We start from the raw sequence: 20,329 nt of genomic DNA, 5'->3' as shown, positions 1-20,329 counted from the left end.
TTCAATGCAAACTGAAGCAAATTTCTCCATCATCCCTTGTCCCAACAGCCACTAGCCAAAATGGCATCTAATCTCCTTTCAAACAAATCTGGCTGGGTGCTCAATAGACACATAGGTTGAACTAGTAAGTGCAAAAAAATAAACTCAATACCATATATTTCTACACCATATATCTATATATACAAAACTAGGAGCTGCTATCCTTGCTCTCTTCACTTGCCAACCCTCCCTGCCTGCCAACATTCTTGCCAATGTCCCTTCCCTGACACCAGCCCTCCTCCCATTACACCTTGGCCCACTCCTTCCACCCACAGTTCCCCCAAGCCTCTGCCCCTCCTCTCCCAGCTCACCTCAACTCCCAGCCCCTTTTCAAGGAGGGAGGAGACGCTTCCCACAGTGGCTTGCTAAACCGCTGTGTGAAGTGTCTCCCTCCCTCCATTTAACCTCGCCACAGCAACATTTGATTCAGGAGGAGTGCTTCACAGAATGACATGCTAAGCTGTTCTGTGGTGTGCTCTCCCCTCTCCATTAAGAAAGACACACATAAACTCTTGCTATTTGTCATGCTGGAGTAGGCAAGGCTACCTATTGGTGGTGGCACAACCTGCCAAGTTTGATGAAAGAGAGAGAGAAAGAGAGATGATTGATAAAAAAATCTTCTAGCCCATGACCAGAGAGATCAAAAATGCCAACAATAATATCAACAAACCATAATATATGGTGTTATTTTTTTAAAAAAATACAATGACTCAATAAACCATATTCCTCAATAAACAGGTAATCTGAAAGCACTTCTAGTTTTATGGGAAAGGGAGAAAAAGCTTCCTTATGCCTGAATCATGAAGTCCAAGCTATCCTCATCTCCCATGGATTGTTACAACTGCACATGACTCACAGCTGCTAGAATAATTACCAGCAACACTTTGATGTGCGGAAAATTAATTGCAATGCTACTTTCAAGAAGTGTCTTAAAATGATTTCCATTCGCCAGCATTCTGAGCATACCTGAAAGTTAACTCTACCTTCTCCCTTCTGGAAGAGCTTTTTCTAACACTCAGAAGCCATTGTCTTATTTCTCTGGCAAAACAATCCACTTGGATTTCTGCACACCCATTGGATTATAACCACTCTGTTGTGATCCTCTCCAAGCAGTTTAAACCTCACTGGAAGATATGTTTGCATGTTATGAGATGAAATTTAGAGTCAGGACTTGGAGAATTTTGGAGAGAAGATCCTACATAGATGCTCAATCTTGTTATGGAGCTCCTGTATAAGGACCCTCCAGACAATATCTTGAAAAGCCACAAGCTTCCCTTCTCTGTCTTATATCCTGCCACATGTCCAGGAAACCCAGAATCTGCAAACTGCAGAGATTCTCAACATCTTTCCTCATTTCTCCAGACAGCCACTGCTATCCCTCACCATTGGCCATGCCAATAAAGTTTACTTCAGTTGTTCCCATAGGAAACTCAGCTTTGTTGGCGTGGCAGAAACTTTCTGGAGAGCCATGGGTTCCCCAACTCTGCAAGTGCATTAAACATGTTCCCTGATTGATTGGGACATGCTTCTAGGACAGGGGTGGGGAAATTATGGAACATCCAAATGCCATCATCCCTGACCACTGGGCATGCTGACTGGGCCTAGGGGAGGTTGGGGTCCAAAAAGACTCCCCATCCTTGGACTAAAGCTTTCTTGGTGTGGTCTGACTTACCCTGTGGATAGTCAAGGCTCTGTGAGGCGATGCAAGGGCGAACGTATGAGGGACCCATGGCCTTTTTAGAAAGCTCAGGAGATCCTCAATAATGAGCGACTCTGTTGTATATGGGCTTTTCATTCCTCATGTCAGCCCTGGTAATTTGGTGTTCCCTTGATACAACATTCAACACATTGACTCACACTTTTTCAATCCGCTTCCATTCCTACATAATGACAACCTGAGCACCATAAAAAAACAGTTTTACAACTGAACTAACCTACATTGCCTTTTTATGTGTGTTTTATTCCACAGTGATACTGGGAGCAACCATGTTTGTTTAGCACTGGAGGTGATCAAATTTGAGGCACATTGGTTTCAGAACCACCTCTCATGACTGGGTGATGATGTGGTGACTATGTTTAGAATCCAACCATTCCTGGCTTGTGCCTTTGTGGTAAACTGGCTGTTCTGTCGTGTTCCTTTTCTCACACCATTTATCTCATTATGTAATATTAGAAAATAGAACAGGTGTGTGTGTGTTTACCATGTGTGTGTGACTACTTAAGAAGTTCAGGTGCTTTTCTCTAAATTTTTAGAAGACATGTGGACTCATCCAAACATGATCAAGAAGTGAGTTGGTAGTAGAATGATGTGATAAATTCCTGAATTCCAATATAATGCTTGCTGGGCTTGTGAACAGGACAATGACTTCATTCTTATTAATAACAAACACAGGAAGTTGCCTTATTCCAAGTCAGACCACTGGTCCTTCTGGTTCAGTCTTGTCAACACTAAATTGAAATGACTCTCCAGGATTTTAGATAGAGGTCTTTCCTGCCTGACCTGGAGATGCCAGGAATTGAAGCAGGGACCTTTTGTGATTTGTGCCCATGAACGATTTTCTTCTTCATCAAATAATGTATTTTCTTTTTTTCCAAATAGTTTTCATTAAAGGTTTTCTTGGCTTACAAACATACACACATTGTCTCTATTTTCAGGTTGCAGAGTTTTTTCTACAGATCACTTACATTCTATGTGAGACAATGATGTTGTATACTATATAAGGTTGGGAGGGGTGGGGAGAGTGGGGGGCAGAGGGAGGTAGTATTGAAACTTACCTATACTTGGTACCCAACACCATGAAAATTGGTGCTGATATGCCCAGGAAGCTCACCAAAATGCTGAGGAGGTTGCACCTCTGCAGGCACATACCTCCACACGTGATGAGATTGCCCCCAAATCCAGTGCCGTCTTTCCCATTGGTGTTAGTGGTTCATTGCACCAGGGCGCCAGCCTCTCAGGGGAGCCCTAGCAAGTGGGGGAGCTGCGTGTCTTTGCCAGCAGCCTCCCCTTTCCCTGCATGCCTGCCAGCTGCGCCCCGCCCCTGCCAACTATATGGCTGGTGGGCATGCAGCTTCCTTCCCAAGCGATCCCTCCCAAGCATCTGCATCTGCTAAAGATGGCTCTGCTCCCGGTCGTTGTCCTCCTCCTGTTTCCTGGTGAAAGGTGGTGTGCAGCCTTCCAGGGCTGCCTTCTCGGGCACCCCAACACTGGAGACCATGTCCACCAGCACATTTTCCTGCTTGATTGCCACCACCACGCCAGGGACTGGGACAGTGGGGGAGGCAGAGGACATTTTCCACAGCCCCCTCCATTGTTTTGGAGTTGCCGGGGTGGGCGCCAGAGGGATCTTTGAACCACGGCACTAGATTTGCTTAAAATGGCCCTGCCCAAATCCAACGCTTCTGGGCAGCAGTCCTGAAATGATGCATTAACTGAGACAAATAGGGCTTTCAACATAGGAACACAAGCAGGGTTCTGCTGGATCAGACCAATGGTGGCCTATCTAGGCTAGGATTCTGTTCTTACAGTGGGCAACCAGTGTCCCAGTGGGAAGACTGCAAGCAGAATGTGAGCGCAACAGCAACTCTTCCCACTTGTGAATCCCAGGAAGTGATGTTTGCATCCCTGTTGAATTAGGCTGTAGGACTGTCCAGTTCACTACCTTGTTCTCACAGCAGCAAGCCAGGTGCTCAAATGGGAAGTCCACAAGCAGGAACAATAGCAGGTCAACAGCAACTCTCCCAAATTGTGATTTCCAGCAACTGGCATTCTGCCTCCAATTGTAGATGCTGCAGGATGGAGTGTTAAGTACTACAGCCATGTTAGGATATGGTTCCATTCCACCTTAAAAGGAACAGGCATGACTGTTGTGTGTCACATGCCTGTTTACTTCCAGCACAGTCTGCTGGGAACTTCCGTTTGTATATTGCTTTTGCTTTACTGCAGTTTTGCTGGACACGAAGGGAAGCAGACATGTTTTCCCTTTGTTCCTGAACTATGCTGAATAAATGCCTGTAAATAATGCTTACACATGTCTCTGTCCGCCACTACCGTTGTGAGAATTTATTCACTCTGATGATAAGAGTGTGCACAGCATCTGAACATTTCTGAGGCTCGTGTAGCTGATTGATGCTATACCGGAGATAGCCCAGCTGCCCACCGGTGGCCTGCCAAGTGCCCCCGACTCCCTGGCAGTGTCCCAACAAGCCATGCCTTCTTCCAGGATATTCTATTCCATATCTTCTCGCAAGTTTCGCAGACACCCAAACAAATGAACAAAACCATTAGCATTCTGTAGCACAAAGTATGAATATTCTCAGTGCTAGGTAGCACAAACAATCTCTTTGTTCATAATAAGGTCTAAATTGCCATTCCATTTAAAATAATGAGCCCAAGATCAGATGTTGGATGAAGGCACAAAAAGACTGTTGTGGTTCGGGTTAAGGTGCATAATGTCTTTTCCAATTTGGGGCTATGCCTCACGTCCTGGGGGAGGGACATGGCATCGTATAAAATGATGTCTGTCCTATGGTCCAAATAATTCACTCAGAGCACTTTGGCCTTCTGCTGCACAGCTGATATCAAGGGTGAGCATGAATGGATTTTGTTATATTTGAAGATATGGGGTGGGGGAGGCTCAAAGCTGCTGTTGCGGGATGAGAGGCTTAGAGAAGCTGTGAGGAAATGGGATTTGGGTGAGGTGTAAATGGAGCGGTAGATAGTGCTGGCAAGCAAGGATGGAAGCCCCTACCGTGTGTGTGTGCATGCGCTTGCATGCGTTTGCATCCAACCCAATGTACATTGGATTGGATCCAAAGGTTCTCTGTTTCTGTTTCTGGTAGGAGTCTTCTTTTGATGCAGAGATAGGGAACCTGATGTACCTTGCAGATGCAGCTGGCCTCCAACTCTCATCAGACATCTCTGACCATTCACTAGGGCAAGGAACCTTTGTCATTCCAGATGTAGTTGGACTCCAGCTCTCATCAGCCCTAGCCAGCATGGCCAATGATGAAGGATGACAGGAACTGTAATCCAGTAATGTCTGGAGGGCCACTGGTTCCCCATTCCTGCCTGATAAGTGATGGTGAGAGTTGGGAAATGGAAGTTCAGCAACATCTGGAAGGACATAGATTCCCCCTATGTGTGTTCCAGGGCTTTTTTAAAGGCAAAACTCGCCAGAACTCAGTTCTAGCACCTCTTAGGTGGTCACTATTGTCAATATAAGAGAACAAGGGAGGCTTTCATGGTGAGCTCCGGTACCTCTCTTTCTAGAAAAATAGCACTGACTGTGTTCTAGTGGAATAGCACCTTCTGTTGGGGAAAAAGGGGAAGCGCTGAATTCCATCTGTCAGCCATGAATGCAAATTTGTGTTTGGGCTTATATCCAGACAGTAGTTTGGATTTGGAATCCCGCTTTATCACTACCCTAAGGAGTCTCAAAGCAGCTAACAATCTCCTTTCCCTTCCTCTCCCCCACAACAAACACTCTGTGAGGTGAGTGGGGCTGAGAGACTTCAGAGAAGTGTGACTAGCCCAAGGTCACCCAGCAGCTGCATGTGGAGGAGCGGGGAATCGAACCCGGTTCACCAGATTACGAGTCTACCGCTCTTAACCACTACACCACACTGGTTCTCTGAAAAGTGAATAGTCTGAAAAGTCAAGGGGCTTGGTTTGGTTTTGAGAGACCACCATGCTAAATGCTCAAAGTAATAGGTGTAAGATTTCAACTGGGAACACTAGGTTCATTTCTGAACTTGCTTCGGTGTGTTACTGTATCAGGAAACAATGGCTGTTGTTGTTTCAAAATGACATTTCTGTAAAAGAATGAGTGGCTTTTAAACTCCCGAGAAGCTCTGTAAGATGGCTCGAGTGGCTGGGAGACTCTGGCTTGCCTATTCATACTACCTGCATCTAGCTCAAAAGTACCTACTGTGGTGCACTCCAGATGTCATTGGACTATAGCTCACACCATACTTGACCTTTTGCCATTCTGGCTGGGGCTGATTGGAGTTGATAGTCTCTAACAACTTCTGAAGGACACTATGTTGGCTATGTTGGATATGGTCATTAGTAGGAGGTGGCTGAGGAGGTGAGGCACCTCCATTCCTCACCTCTGAAGTAGCAAGACAGGGCAGAGAAGGAGGAAGCTGCAATTAGCCTTCCACATCTCAAGCCTTTAGGTGGACAAGACTGACCTCCAGTGGAGATGTGTGAGGCTGTGGGTGGCAAACCCACCTGGAATAGCTCAAGCATTCAGATAGGCATCTACATTACTCATGAGTTGGAAGGTCTCTCAAAAGTGGCCAGCCAGCCTCTGTTTGCCAGTTTTGAAATTTATGACAACTTCTGCAGAGACAGGAAAGAGTCATGTGGGAGATATTGAGTGCCATAACTGCTCCTTTCTCAAATGCTTTTAATCCCTTTTCAGCATCACCACAGCTACAGGAAAGATGGGCTGTTGTGGAAGTGGTATGAGGAAGCATGACGAAAGAACATGGCATGAAACTCGTAGACATGCAGTGTGTGTGCCAAAGCAGCCCAGAGACCATCATAGGGGTGGTGGCTGCTGCTGCTGCTGCTGCAAACCACGACCTGCCCACCATGAGTTGGAGCATTCTGGACCTTCTCCAGCAAGGCAGAATTACCCTGTTCAACCTTACCCTTCAGCACCCATGCATTATAAACACCATGACATGTATTCCCCAGAACCGGTTCATACCAAAGGCTGAATAAACTACCATTTCAAGCACTGCAGCACCCCAACACCATAAAGTCAAAGACTTCAATTCAAAACTCCAGGATTTAACATCTTCTGTTAAAACGAAAAATAACAAAAAACATGTGCTTCACAAATTTTAAATTTCTCATTTGTCATCAAGTCTGAAGTTGACTTTCAAGGTCTGGATTTTTCAGCCATTGAATTACCACGAGGGCAGAATATAATAAATTACAACAATTAGATCAACAGGAATGCCAGAAATAATACCAATAATTATAGTAAAAATATGAATGTGAATGTTAATAATGCTATTATTGAAATGACAGCTGAATGGATAACGAGCTGATTTAGCTGATGTGGTTTGGTTTGTGGTGAAAAGCTCTCTCTCTCTCTGTGTGTGTGTGTTTAACTGGTATGGCCAATGCACTGTGCAAATCGAGCTAATTAGGCATCACTGAAGGAAGCCACCTTCTACTGAATCAGCTCATTGGACTCCCTGGCTCAGCACTGTCTTACACTGACTCCAGCTCTGATTACCCTCTCAGAGTGGTTGAACAATCAATCCCTCTTCCCAGGGAACTCTGGGAATCCCACCTCTGTGAAAGATGGGGGAATCTGCAGTCCTTCACATGTTGCCAGACTCCAACTTCCATCAGCCTCCAGTAGTAGTAGTAGTAGTAGTAGTAGTAGTAATAATAATAATAATAATAATAATAATAATAATAATAATAATAATAATAATAATTTATTATTTATACCCCACCCATCTGATTGGATTTCCCCATCCACACAGGGCAGCTTCCAATGAAATATTAAAATACAATAGTCCTTCCAATATTAAAAGCTTCCCTAAACAGGGCTGCCTTCAGATGTCTTCTAAAAGTCAGGTAGTTGTTTTTTCCTTTGACATCTGGTGGGACGGCGTTCCACAGGGTGGGCGCCACTACCGAGAAGACCCTCTGCCTGGTTCCCTGCAACCTCACTTCTTGTAGTGAGGGAACCGCTAGAAGGCCCTCGGTGCTGGACCTCAGTGTCTGGGCAGAATGATGGGGGTGGAGATGCTCCTTCAGGTATATTGGGCCAAGGCCATTTAGGGCTTTAAAGGTCAGCACCAACACTTTGAATTGTACTCAGAAACGTACTGGGAGCCAATGTAGGTCTTTCAAGGCCAGTGTTATGTGGTCTCGGCGGCTGCTCCCAGTCACCAGTCTAGCTGCTGCATTCTGGATTAGTTGTAGTTTCCAGGTCACCTTTAAAGGTAGCCCCACATAGAGTGCATTGCAGTAGTCCAAGCAGGAGATAACTAGAGCATGCACCACTCTGGCAAGACAGTCTGTGGGCAGGTAGGGTCTCAGCCTGCGTAAACATCTGCCCTACCACAGAATTAATCAGCACCTACATGGACAGCTGTGAGTCCAAAATGACTCCCAGGCTGCGCACCTGGTCCTTCAGGGGCACAGTTACCCCATTCAGGACCAGGGAGTCCTCGACACCTGCCCACCTCCTGTCCCCCAAAAACAGTACTTCTGACTTGTCAGGATTCAACCTCCACGTCCAGTGGTCAAGGATAATGGGAACTAGAGCCTAGAAGCATCTGGGAGGACCATATATTACCCATCCCTGGTGTACATCTGAGACGGGGATGGGAAGCCTGTGGTCCTCTAATGGTTGTTTGACTGCAACTCCTGGTAGCTCTCGCAGCAAAATGGGGTGTGGGTAACTCTGCAGCTCATGGGTCATATCTGGACATTTTATGGTTCACAATACCTCCGCCCCTCTGTCACCAATGCTGCCTAATAGACCTCTTATAAAGATTATTAACTCCCACGGATCCACCAATCTGAATCCCTGAATCCTCATGAAGAGGGATCTATGGTTAAAGAACTCTGGAAATTCAGCTCTGTTGAGAAGGATGGGGAAGTCTCTTGACAACTCTCAGCACCCTTAACAAACTACAGTTCCCAGGATTCTTTGGGGGAAGGTGTGTCTGTTTGAAGTGCTATGCTACTGCTTTAAATGTATGGTGCAGATGTGGCCAGAATTTCTAAACATCTTTGATTTGTTGTCCTGTGTCCAACTAATTATACAAATCTAATTTGGATAATGTGTAGGGATAGGCTTTCCAGCAACACTGATCAGGCGAATGCAGAAGAATGGATGAAGTGCGTATATCTGAATAGTGGGGCAAAACACCATTTGGTAAATGAGGAAGAGGAAGAGGAGGAGGAGGAGGAGGAGTTTGGATTTGATATCCTGCTTTATCACTACCATGTGAGGTGAGTGGGGCTGAGAGACTTCAAAGAAGTGTGACTGGCCCAAGGTCACCCAGCAGCTGCATGTGGAGCAGCGGGGAAGCGAACCCGGTTCACCAGATTACGAGTCTACCACTCTTAACCACTACACCACACTGGCTCTCTGCTGTCTGCAATCACACTAATTATACCTCCTTTGCCCAGTGGTTAGGGATGGGAGAAAAATCTAACCCAGTTTGCATTTAAAGGCAAATCTATCAAATTCACACCTTCCAAAACAATATTAGAACCGAAACATACCCACCCTTCGAAATGCACATGTATCTGAATTTTGTGGTGCACTTCTCCCCCCCCCCCAAAAAAAAAACAGTATTTACAAAAAATGCATATATCAAGGGAAAGCATGCATTAAAATGAATGTATCGGTGAAAATAAGATACAAAAAGCATTGCATTAGAGGAAATGGCTTTTTAAAATATGCACATCTGTCAAAATACAGAAAAAAATGACGTTTGTGTGGCAAGGCACTCCCCCTACTCTTCAGTCCCCCTCCCCCAAGAATAAGACACATGACATCCAATATTTGGGAGAAATCAGGCCACAACTTTGATAACAGATGTAAGAGGTTTGGCATGGGCATTGGGTAGGCCCTACCCCTTCCAGCCCACCTGCCCAAAGAACTTTCATTTTGGGGTCAACCAGAAATGGGGGAGTCTGTGACCTACATCCAGAGGTTACTCCTTCACTATTTTGCACCTGGGGAGTGCTGTGGCACCTCGCCCCCACATGGGCATCTGGATAGAAGCATCTACCCTAGATACCCTATTTTGGATGGGCCAGGCAGAGGCTACAACCTACCTTCTGACCAAGACGATGCCTATCCAATGCCTAAGCTGCTGAAGTTGCAACAATTGCTATGAGGATGGAGGAAACCAGAGGGATGGAGCCAATTTGCCAACTGGGAAAATGCCAACCTGGCCCTGAATACGCTGGCCGGCTATGCCATAACAATGTCAAGGAGAACAACATGCAGCAGCAATATATAACATGTGGGAGATCCAATGAAAAGTGACTGCAGAGCAAGCCAGAGGCCTATGTTATATACGGGAGGGGTGGGCCAAGCCAGTCCCCGGTGGCCCATGCCTGCTTGTGATTTGCTGATTAGGTGAGCAGGTAGGACCAATTTACCCAGGTAGCAAGCTGAGCCCAGAGGCTTCCTTTGCTGTCTGGGAAACAGGCCCTGGGACTTTCCACATCAGATCCCAGCTTGCGGGAGGATGCCACCACGCAATGGCGGCCACCAGAGAGGGTGAGTGGACCAGTCCAAACTGCAGACAGAATGTGCTTATTATGAGAAATTTACATTAATATGCTGGTGAATTTCCACGAGACGTTTTTAACATAAAAGCAGCAAGTTATGGCTGAAATGTGGGGAGCTGAAATCAAGATTGCAAAAATGTGGGGAGGGGGGAATGAGAGAAGTGAAATTAACAGATTTTCCCATTCCTACTAAAGGCAGACACTTTCACAAATGTTTCAATCGGCCTTTTTTGGTCTTGGATGGGGAACTTGCAGCCCTTAAGATGTTGCTAGATTCCAACATCCTCCAATCCCAGGCGACTCGGGAATGTAGGAAGCTTCCTTATTCTGAGTCAGGTCATTGATGCATCTAGTATTGTCCACACTGTCAGTAGTTCTCCAGGGTTTTAGGCAGTGGGCCGTTCCCAGTCCCACATGAAGATGTCAGGGATTGAATCTGGGACTTCCTGCATGCAAAGCCAGTGCTCTACCACTGAGCTATGGCCCTTCCCAGGTGGCCACACCACCCTAAACTCTCTACCCTTCCAAGCAAGCCTTAAGGTGGCCAAACATGTGCTGAGAGGAGGCAGCCTCCAGTCCCAGTCATGCCTTTCTTTCTCCCCTCTCAGCTCTCCCAACCTAGCCCCAGTGATCAGGAATGATGGGAGTTTCAGTCTAGCAACATGGGAAAGATTAGAGAATTCCTTCCCTTCCTGTAGGCCTTCCCTGATTCTTGGTGGAGAATTCTTTTTAATTTTATTTGTGACCAATGGGTTCAAGGAACACCCTCATCCAATTAGATCACCCCTTTGATTGTTGTAATTGCTTGAGGAAATTAAGAGCCCATTAGCCAGCTGTCCTGAGGGACATGAACATCATTTGGACAACTAGAAATTCTAGCTCTTCTCCCACAGAATGTGCAAGCTGTAATAGAAGCACTATTCAGATAGAATCCTTATTTTTTCCTAGACCGAAATGTCAAGCTGAATCCATTTATTTATTTATTTTACATGTTTACAGTGGTACCTTGGGTTACATACACTTCAGGTTACATACACTTCAGGTTACAGACTCTGCTAACCCAGAAATAGTACTTTGGGTTAAGAACTTTGCTTCAGGATGAGAACAGAAATTGCACTCCGGTGGTGTGGCAGCAGCAGGAGGCAAAAGTGGTGCTTCAAGTTAAGAACAGACCTCCGGAACGAATTAAGTACTTAACCTGAGGTACCACTGTATTGCATTTACATCCTACGTTTCCCCTGCTTCAAATTGCTCAAAGTAATGTGCATAGTTCTCCCCTTCCTTGTGTAAAGGTAAAGGTAGAGGGACCCCTGACCATTAGGTCCAGTTGTGGCCAACTCTGGGGTTGCGGCACTCATCTTGCTTTATTGGCCGAGGGAGCCGGCGTACAGCTTCTGGGTCACGTGGCCAGCATGACTAAGCCGCTTCTGGCGAACCAGAGCAGTGCACGGAAACGTCGTTTACCTTCCCGCCGCAGCAGCGGTACTTATTTATCTACTTGCACTTTTTGACATGCTTTCGAACTGCTAGGTTGGGAGGGACCGAGCAATGGGAGCTCACCCCATCTCAGGGATTCGAACCGCCGACCTTCTGATCGGCAAGCCCTAGGCTCTGTGGTTTAACCCACCATAACCATGTGAGGTAGATCAGGTTGAGAAGTAATGACTGGCCCAATATCATGCCCAGTGTGCTTCATAGACAAGTGGGATTTGAACCCTGGTCTTTCTCAGGTGCTAATCTGACACTCTAACCACTATACCACACTGGCTGTTGAGACTTTTTATGGCACAAATACTCTGGTTTATTTCTGACCTGCTTTTGTTTCACTGTAGACCTTCCAGGCAGCAATAATGTGGTACAGCATTGGGGAAGCATCACAGAAGAAACTAAAGCTGAAGAAATCCATGATTGATGCTCTGCTGCGAGTTCAGTTCCAGGCCCAATTCAAGGACTTCTAGGAGTTGCTGGGTCTCTCAGCATCCATTGTTATTTTAAAAAAATAAATATCATTGGTAAATCACAATGCATTTAGAATACAGTGGTACCTCGGGTTACATACGCTTCAGGTTACAGATGCTTCAAGTTAGACTCTGCAAACCCAGAAATATTACCTCGGGTTCAGAACTTTGCTTCAGGATGAGAACAGAAATCGTGCTCTGGTGGTGCGGCAGCAGCAGGAGGCCCCATTAGCTAAAGTGGTGCTTCAGGTTAAGAACAGTTTCAAGTTAAGTACGGACCTCCGAAACGAATTAAGTACTTAACCTGAGGTACCACTGTATCCACAAGATTAGAGACTGTGTGTATGCTGTTACGTCAAGAGCATGTTGTAGAATACACTGTAATAAAACAGTGGTTTGTAGGGGCCTTTTATCTCCAGAATTGTCTCCACCCTGACCCATTCCCCCAAGTAGCAGACATTCATCTGGAAGGAAAGTGAGACCATTTCAAGCAAAGTAATTTGCAACAAAACACCAAAACAAACAGGAACTTGTGCAAATTGCATGTAAGCTTTATTGTACTCTAGGTACCTCATCCAAGAAGGAAGCTATAGAGGAGAAGAATATGAAAGCAATTTAGCTCACCTATCAACGGAAAATATCAAGAAGACTATTCAGCAGCGAAACTCCTGTTTCTTAATAACAGCTGTGATAAATATTGTACTAATTCCAGCAAAGAAAAGAAGAGATGTTTAGCAAAGGAGGATGAGAGAGGTGATAGCCTTCACCAGTTGCAGGCAGAAGATAGACCAGGAAGTCTTCAGCTGATGATACTCCAAATCCATCTGATGATTGAGCATCTTGGAGGCTGGGTTTTATTTTCACAGATGTTCCATTAACAAATCTTGGCCGAACCCAAGCTCTGCTGAAGGGGAATGGCGCCCCCCTTGGATTTCACGGGTGCACAGGCAGATTGCAGAGACTGGCAGCAGGCCTTCGCAGGGGCACAGGCGGATTGCAGAGACTGGCAGCAGGCCTTTGCAGGGGCGCAGGCGGATTGCAGAGACTGGCAACAAGATTGCATGGAAGGATAGTAGCTTTGGACAGGGATACACTGGGGTGCATAGCATGGCTGGGGTGCCATGGGCATTGGGCAATAAATGATGGTTGCCCCACTTCCGCTGCCACCGCAGCAGCCACCACAACAGCCACAACAGCTCATCTTTGTTGAGCGAATGAAAAGCTGGAAGATAAATCAAAACACCTCAGTTAGGTATGGTTACTATAAGAAACAAAAAAGAGACACTTGCTGGTTCAAAATGGGTATCCTTCTGGTCCAGGGATGGTGAACTATTATTTTTTTTCATTTCAAGGGCCACATTCCCTTCTGAGAAACCTTATGGGGGCCACATGGCAGTAGGCGAAAGGGGAAAGTGGATGGAGCAACACATGTGAATTTTAGCTTTGTACAGCAGGTTAATTTCTGCTCACGCACTCCAACGACCCTTCTTTGTCCTCCATCCAAGCAAGCAAAGGGCATGATCAGAGTTCAAGGACACATTCCAGCCAGGTAAAAACACTCAAGGAGGATTCAAAATAGGACTGGTGAGGGGTGTGGTGGGGAAGATGGGTTGTGGCTGGGAAAAGTCTCCGGGACCAAATGGGGAGATTGGGATCAAGTGGGTTTGGAGGAGAAGGAAGAGGGTGGAATCCACACACCCCTCCCCCCCCACACTTTGGTCTCCTAGGAACATATGAAGTTAACTCATTTTGAGTCAGACCATTGATCCATCTAGCTCAGTTCTGTCTACGATACTGGCTGGTAGTGGCTTTCTGGGGTTTCTGGCAAAGGGCAATCCCCAGTACTTGCTGGAGATGTTGGGAATTGAACCTGGGTCCTTCTGCATGCAAAGCCGGTGCTTTTCCAGTGAGCTATGGCTCTTCAACCAGAGAGAGGGAGGTTTGCAAGGTTTAATCTCTCACCTCCCTAACCTCACCCTCCTTCATTAGAACGCAGGAAGAGTCTTGCTGGATCAGACCAAAGCTCCATCTAGACTTATCATAAAGGTTTCCCATGGCAGTCAGAGCCTGCAAGGAGGGCATGAGGGTAATAGCCTTCCATGCAATCAGTAAATAACCAATGAGAAGTCCACCCAAAGTTGAACATCAATGGAATAATTCCTACCTTAGTTAGCAGAAGCAGCCGGTAATGATGAACCCAAGTGGATTGGATGAAGTTCTGCGGAATGGCGGACCTTATTTATACATCTCAAGTCGCCCTTCCTCTAGGAAGTGACACATCATCGAAAAGTTGAAAATTCTTCTTCAACCTCCAAGGCATCATTATTTCTTCCTGATTATATTTCCTGGCTCAATTCAACTCCCATTAAAAATTATGCTCCTTTAATGATGCAGATGATGAGACTGGTCATCAGTTAACATTATAATTTTCAAACTAGCCCAGCTAGGATTCTACTAGCCCAAAAATGGAAAGATGCCAAGATGCCAATGAAAGAAGAATGGCAAGTTTAAACTTATGGAATACGCAGAAATAGGTGAAACTTACGGGATGACTCAGAGACAATGACAATAGAGACTTTAAAAAAGATTGGGAACCGTTCATGCTGTATTTACAGAAACATTGTAAAGAAATAGACTCACTAGCAGGGTTTGAGTAAAGACATACAACCAAGAAAGCAAATGTAAAGGTTAAGAAATAATAATTTGGAAATTAATCAAGTGTAAGATGTAATTTAATCAAGTGTAAGATGTAATTTGAAAGAAAACATGGTATAAAACGATAAGAATATAAGAGCGTTTAGCTAAAAGATTACAAAATTAAGGAAAAACAAATTAAGGAGAAGTAGCAAATATTTAAAGAACCAGAAGGGGAAGAAGAAGAAGAAGAGTTTGGATTTGATATCCTGCCTTTCACTCCCTTTAAGGAGTCTCAAAGCAGCTAACATTCTCCTTTCCCTTCCTCCCCCACAACAAACACTCTGTGAGGTGAGTGGGGCTGAGAGACTTCAGAGAAGTGTGACTGGCCCAAGGTCACCCAGCAGCTGCATGTGGAGGAGCGGAGAAGCGAACCCGGTTCCCCAGATTACGAGACTACCGCTCTTAACCACTACACCACACTGGCTCTGGAAGTTGAGGGAAGTCACGGGGTAGAGGTGGGGATTTGGATTTTTGGAATTTTTTTATTTTATATGATGAATGTGTTGAATATTGAACTGTAAAAACTAATAAAAAATCTTTTAAAAATAATAATTTTCAAACTAGCTAGCCCAAAATTCTGTTACAGAATATTGGAGTGAATGTCTGCTGATGGCTTTTCTCATCGGGATCTCCATAGCTGAATACTACGAAGCTTATGGGTGCCAGCAACATATCTGACAAAGCATAACCTCAAAATCTAGGACAGAATCCATCAGACAGACTCTCTCTTAAATCTGCCATTTGAGTGGATAGCGGGCTTTTCCCCCTATGGCCAGTTGTTTCCCCTATTTATGTGACAGCTTTCTAAGGCTTGAAAAAGGTTCACCACCACAGAATTATAGGGTTGTGTAAGAATGCAGATGGGGAAATCTGCTTGTATTCTTCTGGTTGTGTTGCCTCCTCTGCATATGCTCATTCAGGAAGAACAACAAAGCACCCTTATTTTCTGATCAGTGAATGACAGACTTTGTTGTTGTTGTTGTTGGCATCTGTCTGTCTTGAGAGGCAATACAGTGCACCTCTGGGGGTGAAGTTAATCTGCTGTGCTAGCAGCACCAAAGTGACCTCCCTGGGGTGCAAACCTGGGCAGTGTGTATTGAGGTCTTGGGATGCCTGGATGACAAGACTCCTCTGTCTGCCTCACTGATGTGGACCAAAGGAAAGCAGAGCAATACGTTTGGTACCAGCTTGGCTGCAGGAGTTGCTGCAGCAGACAAGGCACCATCCAACTGTCTTAGGGACTCTACTCTGGGTTTGTGCATAGCTGTCAACTTACAGATTTGAAAATAAGGGACCAGCAGCTTCGAAAATAAGGGATTTTCCAAACACAGATATGTTCAACTTCTGCCCCTCCGAGCCAAAGGCAGAAAGCCCAACCAGCAGCCAATTTGATCTGCACAAGGCATGCAAGCTCCACCCCCCAGTCGTTCTTAGACTCCTTATTGGGTGAGCAACACAGCCAAGCAACACAGTTGGAGCCTCCCTCCTCCCTGGCCGGCAGGGAAGGAGGGAGGGAGAGGAGCTGCTTCCTTTGAAAACCTGGGAAATTTAAGGGACATCATCAATAAGGGACAGCAGTGGAACTCAGTGCTGGGATAAGGGACTTTCCCACCAAATAAGGGACGGTTGACAGCTATGGATTTGTGTAGGGTTTACTCCTTAGTCTTTTCTTCTCCCAAAGATATCCCACAAGGCAGCAGAGGTTTAAGATCAAAGTTTTCTTTCAAGTATCTTCCCAGGTTGAGCCCCATCTACCCTTCACTTCCCTCAACAGCATGGGCAGAAACTGCCTTCTTGACTATTGGACCCACTATTGGGCTAATCCAATTCCTAATTCCCAGAAACAGGAAGTGTGGAAGAGCATTCCCTTTCCAACTTCCTCCTTTAGCAGTAAGCAGTTTTCAATGGGTGGAGGTACTACCCTCACCACCTCAAAAGGAAAGGAGAGGTGAGTTAATTCATAGACATTTGAAGTGCTAGAGCAACTTTTCAATGGTGGCATTGTCCTTCACGGCACCTTCTTGATTACTCCAGGTCCAGATGTGGGTCTCAAAATATTACAGGCTGATCCTATGCAAGTTGTAGATACACTGTAAATTCAAATTTCAACTAAAATGCATGACTGAGCCAAATAATCTTGGGAACTGTTAAGGATGCTAGGAATTGTAGCTCAATGAGCGGTGAGCTACATGTCCCAGGAGTCTTTGGGACAAGTCCATGTGCTTTAAATATGTATTGTGACATGCTACATACGTACAATATTGTGGAATGAAATGTTTCAGGGCAATATTGGACAACTATATTGTTAGAACAAAGCTAAGCAAGAAATAAAACAACCAAAGAGATATAAACAACAGGTGGAAAATCCCGTGCCCTATATTCATGATAATTCAGCCCCATGCTCAAACTTCCGGTTCATGCTCTTTAACTCAATTCACAGCTCACCGGGCAAATATTTATTTACTTGTTGTTTTGGTACGGGTAGGCAATTAAGCTATCTTTGGATAATAGCAGGATTATTCTTAGGCTAGCCCCAAAGGCAGTCACATGTCTGTGTTTAAAAGGTGAATATTGGGGTGCTTTGACTATGAGTGTCTTGGTGCTCCAGGTTCCTTGTGATTCTGACTTATGTGATTCTGACTTTTATTGGGCCTTCATTGCAGTATTTCTAGCCTTCTTGTTAAGTATAAAGTCTTCTCTTATTTGCAGTTCATGAACCACAGAGTTAGAGGGGCTTCAGCAAAGGTTTGACGCCAGTTTACCAGCATAGGATCTGCTAATAAATTGGGGGGGGGGGTTGACCCTCCAGATATTATTTGACTCCAACTACCATCTTTCTTGTCAATTGGCTGGAGCTGGTGGGAATTGGAGGCCAACAAGAGCCGTTGACAAATTCTGTTCCTAAGAAGAACCTGCTAAATCATGACAGTGTCCCATCAAGTTTAGCATCCTGTTCTCCCAGTGGTTGACTGGATACCTGTGGGAAACTCACAAACAGGGCCTGGGAACAAGATCACTCCCTCCTGTGGTTACCAGCAACTGAAATTCAGAAGCACTGGTGGCTTGGTTTGTGGGGACAGAGTATAGCCATAATGGCTAGTGATGATTTGTGGCTTTCTCCTGCATTAATTTGTCCAATTAAAGCCATCAAAGTTGTAGGCCATCACTGCCTCCTGTGGGACCAAGTTCCATAGCTTAACTTTGTGGTGTGAAGAAATGCTTTCTTTTATGTGTCTTGAATCTTCCCACACACTGTTTCATTGGATGGTTACAGGTTCTCGTGTTTTGAGAGGAGAAGAGGCATAAAATTTTGAAGTATAAGACCAAGAACCGTAACAGAAATTGATGTTTTTTGGTGTTAAGTATGGATATTTGTTCTTTTCTGTTTTCCATTCTTTTTTCTGAAACTGTTGTTTCATATTTTTGTTGTTGTTGTTTTTTTGTAACTGAAACTCAATAAAAAGAATTTTTTTAAAAAAGAGAGAAGAAAAACCAATATCTGTTCTATGCATAGTTTAATGAACTTCCATCATGTCACCTCTTAAGTGCCCTTTCTTTAAATAATAATAATAATAATAATAATAATAATAATAATAATAATAATAATAAATTTATTAATTATACCCCGCCACTCTAGGAGGCTTCCAACAAAGTATTAAAATACAGTAGTCTGTTAAACATTAAAAGCTTCCCTAAAGAGGGCTGCCTTCAGATGTCTTCTAAAAATCTGGTAGTTGTTCTTCTCTTTGACATCTGTTGGGAGGGCATTCCACAGGGTGGGTGCCACTGCCGAGAAGGCCCTCTGCCTGGTTCCCTGTAACTTGGCTTCTCGCAGTGAGGGAACCGCCAGAAGGCCCTCGGCGCTGGACCTCAGTGTCCGAGCAGAACGATGGGGGTGGAGACCCTCCTTCAGATATACTGGACCAAGGCAATTTAGGGCTTTAAAGGTCAGCACCAACACTTTGAATTGTGCTCGGAAATGTACTGGGAGCCAATGTAGGTCTTTCAAGACTGGTGTTATGTGGTCTCGGCCGCCACTCCCAGTCACCAGTCTAGCTGCCGCATTCTGGATTGGAGAAAACTCCAAATGCTGCAACTCTTTCCTCAAAGGGGAGTTGCCCACCAAAACAGCCCTGCTGAATCAGGCCAATGGCCCATCTAGTTCACCTTCCTGTTCTCACAGTGGCCAGCCTGATGCCTGTGGGAAACCAGAAATTAGGACCTGACTGCAGCAGCGCTCTCTCACTCGTGATTCCCAGCTACTGGTATTCAGAGGCATATTGCCTCTTACAGTGGAGGCCGGACATTGACTACCTGTAGCCTAAGATAGGGTTGCCGTATTTCAAAAAGTGAAAATCTGGAAGCAAAAGTTGTTGAGAATTTGGTTGTTGTTGTTTGAAATTTTGAGCTATTTTTTAAAGAAAACAGCCAAAATCTACACTTCCAAAATGGGATGCTATATGTCTGGATTTTACTGAACATTTTAGCAATTTCCACCTGGACGCAGTAGAAAATGTACATGTCAGAAAGAGGACTTTCAAACCCTCTAAATGTCCCTATTTCCAAGGGACAGTTCTGGATTTACAGAACCCATCCCAGTTTCTTATTTGATCCTGGAATGTCCCTCTTTTCCTTAGGGTGTCCCTGTTTTCATCTGAAAAATGATGGTGGGTATGGAGTTACACGACCCCCGAGCCAAGGAGATAAGTAACTATACAACCTTTAGAAGACATCTGAAGGCAACCCTGTATAGGGAAGGTTTTTTCAATGTTTGATGTTTTACAGTGGTACCTCGGGTTACATACACTTCAGGTTACATACGCTTCAGGTTACAGACTCCACTAACCCAGAAATAGTACCTCAGGTTAAGAACTTTGCTTCAGGATGAGAACAGAAATCGTGCAGCAGCAGCGCAGCTACAGCAGGAGGCCCCATTAGCCAAAATGGTGCTTCAGGGTAAGAACAGTTTCAGGTTAAGAACAGACCTCCAGAACGAATTAAGTTCTTAACCTGAGATACCACTGTATTATGTGTGTGTGTGTGTGTGTGTGTGTTTATATATGTTGGAAGTCGCCCAAAGTGGATGGGGTAACCTAGTCAAATGAGCAGGATATACAGATAATTAAGTTACTATTATGGAATAGGATATCCCTATTTTATCAGAGAAATGTTGGAGGATATGAACTTTCGGCCCCATAATATGGTTATATTCCATGTAGTGGGTTTTATTAAGAATATAGGAGCTTTCTATCCAAAGAATGCCTTCACTCCAACCACAAAACTGGGGTAGCACAACTGGCAGGCTAAAAATAAAATGGCCTTTATTATAAGCCAAACACATTTC

At 44.9% G+C, this 20,329-nt stretch overlaps 2 long non-coding RNA genes across 2 annotated transcripts; one reads left to right on the top strand and one right to left on the bottom strand.

Moving 5' to 3' along the window:
* The first annotated feature begins 4,280 nt into the window (after positions 1-4,280).
* On the top strand, positions 4,281-6,892 carry LOC310833115. Its single transcript, XR_014558567.1, has 2 exons — positions 4,281-4,626; positions 6,468-6,892. It is a non-coding gene; the product is annotated as an uncharacterized lncRNA (long non-coding RNA).
* A 5,926-nt stretch (positions 6,893-12,818) lies between these two features.
* LOC310833524 lies at positions 12,819-15,154 on the bottom strand. The gene is made up of 2 exons (XR_014558747.1): positions 14,453-15,154; positions 12,819-13,510 (listed from the first exon to the last, which is right to left on the bottom strand). It is a non-coding gene; the product is annotated as an uncharacterized lncRNA (long non-coding RNA).
* Between the last annotated feature and the right edge of the window lie 5,175 nt (positions 15,155-20,329).

Source organism: Podarcis gaigeae (genome assembly GCF_964106915.1).
Source record: "Podarcis gaigeae genome assembly, chromosome: 16".
Lineage (NCBI taxonomy): Eukaryota > Metazoa > Chordata > Lepidosauria > Squamata > Lacertidae > Podarcis > Podarcis gaigeae.
Note: the sequence above shows the minus strand (reverse complement) of the source record. Positions and strands in the feature narration are given on the sequence as shown.